The sequence below is a fragment of the Macaca thibetana genome, chromosome 11 (genome assembly GCF_024542745.1).
Source record: "Macaca thibetana thibetana isolate TM-01 chromosome 11, ASM2454274v1, whole genome shotgun sequence".
In the NCBI taxonomy this organism is placed as follows: domain Eukaryota; kingdom Metazoa; phylum Chordata; class Mammalia; order Primates; family Cercopithecidae; genus Macaca; species Macaca thibetana.
In genome coordinates, this window is record NC_065588.1 from 37822433 (window position 1) to 37831600 (window position 9168).

Below are 9168 nucleotides of genomic sequence, written 5' to 3' on the forward strand. Positions count from 1 at the left end.
ATGATACATGATCAATTCATTTGCAAAGATTCAGTACAGCTCAATTCTATTATATGGTTGATCATTAATCATTCATTTACTCAATAAATGTTTATTGAGTAAATATTGTAACACTTACAAAGGCACCTAACACAATGGTAGGTGATATTATTACAGTGGCAAATAAAACAGAGCAAATCCCACATCAACTACATGGTGGGAGAGGGATAGACCTAAACAAAAGCACAAATATGTAAATCAAACTTTTAACTCTCTTATTCAAATTACTCCTTGGTAAGAATGAGTGGTGTATAACACTCTTCAGGTAACTTTGGAATTTAAAATTTATTTAAGCTGAGGTTTGAAGAATGGGGAGCCAGGTGAATAGGAGAGGGAAAACACAGCCTTAATGGAGATGCACCAGGAAGTGTCAGGCCCTAAACACTGGAGACTCAGAAGGGTGGGAGGGTGGGAGTGGGGTGAGGGATGAGAAATCACTTAATGGGTACAATGTACACTATTCAAAGCCAAAACCTCACAAATCCACAATATATCCATGTAACAAAAATGCACTTGCGCCCCCTAAATCTATAAATATACATATTTTAAAACTTTTTAAAGAAAGTATCCAGCCCCATTTTGAAACTAGCAGAAGGAGCAGAGCACAATGAGAAAATGGGAGCTGCTTACTGGATAACATTTCAGTGGTATGCATCACGTTTTTGCTAATTAAATTTTAGTTGAAGTGTAACCTCCATGACCCTGCACTCAGACAATTCTACTTTCCCTTTCATCTGTAAATTGGTCATTGAAAGAGAGTTTAATAACAGAACTATGTGTAGGGACTCATAAATACAAACTATGTGTAGGGAGTCACAAGGGACAGTGCAGAACTCCAGGACAAGTAGCAGCAGAAGCTGTAGGTAACTCCAAGCCTGAAGAAGTCCAGGAAGGAGCAACTTCCAGAACCTGGAGTGAGCACCTTATGGAGAGGGCCACCTGAAAGGGGCTGTGTCCCTAGGGTCCCGGACACAACCAACTTGAAGCAACCCCAAAGGGAGGGAAAAACTACTTTCACTTTCTGCTCTTTCCTCCCTCTAATCTCCTGTTGTCCTCCAGTGGGCAAACCCAACCAGAAGCCAGAAGACAAGAGACAACCAAGATATATGCCAGGCAGGCAAGTCTCCATGGCACAAAGCAGTGGGGAGAAGGATAAAGAGTGCATCTGGAAAGGCAAATGGAAGATGCCCAGCATAGATAGTAAGTTGACTCAACTTGACTTCTTGGTTTTGCTGTTTCATAAAGAACCTGAAGAAAATGACCCAGCAGCCATGAAGCCAAGCTCCAGAAGAGTCACTGTCATTGAATCCTTTGCTGGCCACATCCAATCCAAGGTCTAACTGGTCGCTACTGATTTCAGAGGTGAAAGATCAGAGAGAGGCGGTCGTTGTCACCTCTACTTTTTCTTTCCTTGGAACACATTACATTGATTTCTATTCTATGAACTAACTCCATTCAATTGGCCCGCATGGTAGGTTGGGGAGAATTAGGATAAACTGATGCCCTCAACTTATCCTTCCAACAGAGGGCTCACTGGAGCACTCTGAAGTTCTCTTTACTCCTAAACTTGGGGACATAAATATCTTTAGTTTTTGCTATCTTCTTAACGGTCCTCCTCTCAACTACCATGGATGCATTTTCCCTTCATCTTTACTTACACAGATTGCAAAAGGTTTTTGCTAGTTCATACCAGGGTACAAAAAAAGCCCATTCAGCTTTGAATGTCAAAAATTAAATGATTATATCAGTTTATATTAAAAATGTATCTAATTTTAATATACTCAAATGAGTTGGCAATAAACATGATCCCTATACCCCTTGTGGAAAAACACAAGAACAATCCCACAGTAACTGCCATTGTCCCCCCAGAAAAAAAATAAAATAAAATACTCATTCCCCATAACTAAAGGAAGAATTTGACTCCTTGAATAGAGTTTTCAGAATTAGTCAGACTGCTGGATCCCTGAAGAGAATTTGCAAAATACTCACAGAGCCACATTCAAAAAACAGGTCCCGTCTTATAATGAGCAATGATTTCTTAAATAAGACACAAAAAGCACTACCACAGAAAGAAAATATCAATAAATTTTATCTCATTAAATAACTTCCATTATTGACAGATACTATTAAAAGACTAGAAAGACAGGCAATATAGACTAAGAAAAAAATATTGGCAATACACATAGCTGACAAAAGACTTGCATCTAGAATAGACAAAGAACTTCACACATTAATATGAAGGAGATTAAACAATAAAATTTTTCAAAACATGTACTATAAAGATAATATCCAAAAAACCTAAAATGACCAACAAACATATGAAAAGGGGCTAAACAACAATACTTGTCAGGAAATGTTCCCTAAACAGAATTCAGGAATATACCACCAATTTCTCATCAAAATGGCTACATTTTAAAAAGAATAACAGTACCAAATATTGGCGAGGATGTGGAATGACTTGAACTCTCTTACAGTACTGGTGGGAATGTATACCACAGCAATCACTTTGGAAAACTGGCAGTATTCATGAAAGCTAACATATGCCTGCCCTATGATTCTAGTAGTCCCAGACCAAAGTATATATTCAAGAGAAATTACTGTGTATATCCATCAAAAGGCAAATTCAATAATATCCATAGCAGCTTTATTCATAGTAACCTCAAACTGAAAACAACTCAAATGTCCAACAAGAGAATGGATAAATGAGCTCTGGCATTTCCATATACTGGAATGCTACTTGGGAATAAAAGGAAGTAAGCTGTTACATGCAACAAGGTGGACGGATGGCACAGACATTATATCAAGTGAAAGAAAACACAAAAGGTCATATAGCATAGGATTCGTTTATATGAAGTTGAAGCAAAGGCAAAACTAGTCAATGCCAACAGAAGTCAGTATACTGGTTATCTCTGGGGCTGGGAGTATTAACTGGAAAAAAAAAACACAGAGAAACTTCTGGAATGCAGGAAATGTTCTCTATCTACATGGATTGATCATGATGGGTTGTATACATATGTAAAAGTGCATAGAGCCATATACTTAAGATCAGAGCACTTTTTGTCTATTGCTATGTGTATGTTATACTTCAATTTTAAAGAGTGAAACACAGGATCGGGTCCCACTCCCTGAATTTCCTCAGTCGGGACAGCCTCATGTGGATATAGCAAAATTAAAATGAATGCACTTTGTAGTTCCCTGGGGTGAAACTCTAACATGACAGACCACCACAAATTCCAAGGGTAATTGAACTGACTCAATACTCTCTCATAATGAAATTCTGCAAGTTTGGATTTAGCTGAGAGCACAGAGAGACTCCAAAGGAGCTGTTAAGAAGGATGACTGAACAAGCTGTTATATTCCTTTTTGAACATATTTTTTAATGAAATAGGTGCTTTAATACCTATCTTTAAATGAAATAGGTATTTAAATACACCAGTTAGGTAGGTCAATGGAGATCCATTATTGACTAATAAACTAAATCAAGGACTCTACAATGGGAAAGGATAAGAAAAAAATTTTTGAAGGTGCTTTGTGCTCATTTGCAGCCAAATTCAATAGCTTTCATGCAGAAACCCAGGGGAGTTTTTATTGAATTCAATCCTTGAATTGTTTCTAGCTAACGGGCTCACTTCTATTTACAGCATTATTTTCTATTAAAGGACAAGCCTGGAAAGTCAAAGAATTTAGAGCTACTGTTTTACTTGAATAATCAACACTTCCTAGGCTGCCTTTATCGTTCTGTTTTAAAAGGATGAAAATCAAACTGACTGCTTTTTATCAGCTAAGCTGAAACCTTCCAGAAGCAGGGATTTACATAAATATATATAGATGGTAACTATAAAAATGTAATCAGCCGTGAGAGGAAGCCAGTTATGGTCGTATGATGGAAACTACTAGAATCAGGGGTTTCCTCATGCTGAAAGATGGTAAAAATGAAACTTGGTTATAAACTCAGCACTCCTCCAAGAGAGTGGATCTCACTTGAAGACATTTTGACTTAATAATGCAAGCAAAATATTGGACTTAACTTACCTCCTAAATACTGAAACAAGTTTAATTTAAATAAACAAAACTCAAAGTAAATCCCCCCTAGTCATTCACCAATGTAGCAAAAATTTTAAACAAAAATTCAAACAAGATTTCATTTTTGCCAAAATCTGTCACCTTCCCACTGAAAGCTAAAAGCTGTCAAAAATCTCATCCCTGAACATTTCCTTTGAGGGACTTATCTAGGTCTTTATATCAACACCTTCTTCTTATTTTTAAGGTAATTATGCCATTATAAACTGCAATCAAACTATGGGTTTAAGTGACATTTCAGAAGGAATATTCAAAATGCCAAAGTGGGCATGTATCAGGACTTCAAATTCTGTTTTTAGAACATAGAATAGTTTTTACTTAGTTAGCTGTCAAAGCTAGAACTAAAATATAGATCTGATAATTCCCAGACTATGGCTTTCTCTATAACCACAATGACCCTTCCCCCAAATGTCTCCACCATCGACCCTGAAATTTCTGCCATGTTGAAATGCAAAGAGTATCTGCAGTAAGGAATTTATTGAGGCATTGCCCAATGTTACACCCTGATCAACTTCAGGAAAGCAAATGGTTCTTGGGGCATTAAAATCTATTGTCTTCCAAGAGTGGGTGTCTGAGCCTGCACAGAGTAGAGAGTAGCTGCTATTAGGAAGGTGAACAAGTAGCTCCATTGTCTGAGGAAGGAGGTACAATCAGATATTTTTGTATTTTGAGGATCCAAAAAGAGATACCACCAGACCCTCATGGACTAGAGTGGAAGGAAAAGTAGCTGAGCTCTGGTGGATCCTGGCCTGTGCTTTGAAGCCAGAGTATGATTATGGTTCTGAAGGTTCTGTGTACATGTACAGAGAACTTGTGTAGTCATTGAGTTTGTGACAGTAGCTATACTAGAAGGCCCAGCTTGACGCTACACTGTATCCTGGTTATATTATTATTAAATACTATTGCAAGATTATCATTGTTATTATTTTTACCACTGCTGCTTGTTCTAGACAATCTTTAATCAACATAGAATCACTATCATTTTCTTCTAAGATCTCAGGAGAGCAAGCAAGAACTACATTTTCCAAAATCCGTTCCCTTTATGGTTTAAGGTTAGCATCTGCTAATGAGAGACACTTACATGGGACTTCAGAGGTAGAAAGAAGTCACTGTTCTCCAGAGACAACTGCAAGCAGATGTGAGCTTCTTTAAGCAGCTTCTAGAAAACCTTTTAGGAACCGCCCTTTCCAATGTTTCAGATTGTTAACCATGCTAGAGACTTCCTTGACCTTTGTTCTCAGAGACTTTCTAAACATTGCATAAGATTTTGCTTTCCTTATGAAAATCTTTTGTATTTGAATGCATATAGTGTCTTATGTTTTATTTGACATTTCAAGGTTGTGAAATGAACTTCTGTAACATTGTGGGATGTTGATTTTTCTTTATGAAACAATTATACCTTCAAATTTCATCATTTGCAGTAGTTATGTTCTCTGATGTCTCCATGAACATGGAGTTAGCAAATACTAAACAATTGCTCCTAGGAGAAATACAGGATTAGGTTCCTGTGAGTCTCTGGTCACATTTGCATCAAACAATCAATAGATAAGCTCGTTTTATGTGTGTTTCTGCTTTAAAATATATTACTTAGTATACATCATTGTTCAATTAACATTTAACTCATGGCAACAGCACTATCACTCATGCCTAGACGAAACTTATCTAACACAAATTTTCTCCAGAAGGCATATCACGGGCTTAGGAACACTACACCGCACTTCAGCACTACAGAGGAGGCTGATAAACGGCAGTCACCAAAAAAAGTACAAAACTGCCACACAAAAAAAGTGGTACTATAAAGATGATTTGTTTATAGTATGAGAGCTCAAACAAAAAGTCAGAATGTCATCTTGTTCAGTCTCAGCTAGGAAGGCGTGTTTCAGGTGGCTCACACTTTTTATTGCTTTGTGCATGTTCAGAAATAATTGTGAAAGCACCACAACTATTGATTTGGGTGTTACAAATAAATTTTAGCAATTAGGTGAATTGGCAGCTATGGAATCTGCAAATAATCAGAATCAACGCTTTGAGAAATTAAATGCCTTCCTATATTGACACATTCAAGCAGTGATAGAATTAGGACCAGAATCGGTGACTTCTGCTTCCAAATCTATGTGCACCCTAAGCAATTTTGACATGTATTTTTTCTCCTATTTTTATTTGCATCCTGCTGAGCCAAAAAGCAGCACTTACTGTTTCTAGCTTTAAGAAATGAATTCATAGCAAAATTACTCTGGGAACAAACAAATAAAAGAAGGTCACTCAAGGCCACTCACTGGGAAAGCATGTGGACAGCAATCAGCAATGCCACAGATCTGAGGCAGCTTTTTCACTGTTCAATCAATGAATGAACAAGGAAATTACAAATTAGTAGGAGTAAGTTCATGCCAATAATCCATTTATAGGTATCCAGTTTATTCTACTACTAAAAGATGTACATTCATAAGCAGTTTCCCCAGCAAATGGAGAGAGAGTAGGCCAGAAATTCCCCAAGCCCACCAAGAGAAAAGGCTGGTGGACTGTGGTTCTCCTTCATACCACATGTAATTAATCTATACATTATTCACTACAGGGCCTAAAGCAGGACCACAATGTCACTCACCTTTTCTTCTAGTTCTTATGATCCACTCCCCTACAATCAAAATAAAACTTCAGTGTTTTTTATCAACAAGTAACATGGTGGTTAAGAACACATTTATTATTTTTGCATCTCTATTCTGTGGAATTTCAGAGAGCTATTTTAATGTTTTGGGGTCAATTGCACATATAAAGTATTTAGAACAAATTGCATTCCAGATCTCTGATACTTGAATACTAAAGGAGATCCTGTCTATCCAGCTAAAAGCATTTAAAACCTGTGAAATGCAATGGGATGAATCTGTCCAGAACCAAAAGCAAACCTGTATTTATAGCAGCTGATTTATTTGGTTGATATACAGTATGTACTGTGGTTTATAATTTTTAAGGCATGTGAACTGAGACACATTGGATATTACAGAAAGAGTGAGTTGATGATTTACAAGACTTCATATCAGGCCTATTGACCTTCTCAATAAGAAAGGTTGGTGGTCGCAACAGCACTGAAAAATGCAGCCCTCGAGACTCAATTTAATGTAGAATAAACTCTTTAACAACCAGCAAGATGGCCATATCAGCTGCTCCATCTGCAGATTATGCTGCTGCTGTAAAAAGCACATTTTTAAGAAAAAAATGCATAGGCTTTATTTTTGAAAACATATGTTTCACCCTCCAAACACACCAGCACTTTCTCCCACATAAGCACCCTTGCATTATAAGAATATCAGGTTTCACAACAACAAAAAAATGTGAGGAGGGAAAAGACCACACCCTACCATCAAAAGAATGCCTGCAGCTATTTGTTTAGTGTTCTTCTAAAAATTAATCATGCACAACAAAACAAAAATGTAACTGTGTGCCCTTTATTCTAGTTAAATACATTTCTCTCATCCTCAATGCAAATGATATTAGTCCATGTACAAGACAATACAATCAATCAATAGACTTAGCAATTGGTGATACTTCATGTTAACACCCTCCCTCTGAAACTGATCTTTTGAGAACTAGATGCTTCACTTAATTACCAGAGTCATATGTCAAGGGAATTCCAAAAATAGTCATGCTAAGCATAGTAACTCAAACATAGTAAGTCAAGGTAAATAAATAAATAAATAAATAAATAAATAAATAAATAAATTCTGAATGTGCTTTTCTATTAGCACAGACTTTCTGGGAAATTGTTTACCTCTTACCACTGAAAATGAAAGAAAAAAGGATACAAATTGCTTGATATTTGGCTCTGTTTTTTGTTTTTTTAATTTTCTCTTAATATTCCATAAGCAATTAGCTGAAATCACTCAGGGGAAAAAAAAATAAAGCAGGATAAGACATTGTTGAAAAAGCAAGCTTTAAAAACAAAAAATATTTGTGTTTATGAAACCTGATCTTACTCAGCAGTCGAGACTCTATCTATAAAACAGTAAAACAATGGGATGCAAAGTGAAAACCTTAAACAATAGATATGGCACTCTATTATCTGCCAGGCAATTAGTTTGATTGAGTTTTCCTACTGTGCCAATTGTTTTGATGATAGAAACAAAAAATAGAATTTCATCTCACAGTTTTTCTTTTATTTGTAAACCCTCCCAAATATAACTGTCTCTTAAAACCCAAGCTGTTGTATAATGTCATCTATTTGTGTCACTGTCTTCCTATGACTTTGTGAAGTCTTTGACGGCATGACCATTTCTTAGCAATCTTTGCATTCTCCAAATCTGGTATAGTATCTGGCACATAATAATCATTCAATAAATACATTTTGAATTGAATTAACTGTACATGTGCATGTCCTTTAAATACTAATAGTCTTCAGTAGCCAAACACTGATCATCATCAAAGGGTTTCTGAAACCCAAGTGTTCTTTTAAAAGTATCCAGTAAGCAAAAATCTAACCAATATTTAATCATTTGACATATATTGATGGAGCAACTACTGTTTGAAATCATCTTAGTTGGCCATTTGAGGGTTTAAAAAACCTTAAAATGTAGTTTTTGTTTTCAAAATTTATCCTTGCCTTTACTCAGAGCAGGGATATAAAGTTTAAAATCTAGTAAGGTAAAGAACGCAAGGATGTGAAAGTCACACAGGAATGCATGAATCATGTCTGGTGAAGAGTACAGGTAAGCATCACCAAGGAGCACAGATAAAGAAGGCATTTCTTTAGGCTGAAGACTGGGGGACTAGAAATAAAACAGGTAGCAAGTGGGATTTGATTTGATGTAAGTCATAAGGGGCAAATTTGCTATACCTACTAAAGAAAAGAAAGAGATAAGTCATTTGAAGGAATGTTATATCACCTCACCAACTTCCCTTTCCCCTTTGTGCCCATTTTTCATCAGGCCTGAAATGGAATGGCAGAAGGAGAGTATAACACCACGGTAAGGATGTAGGTGAAAAATGTATGCTGTGCTGGTTATGTGGATTCTCCTTCGACCATTGCACTGGTATAAAATGTCCATCATGGCACTGCCT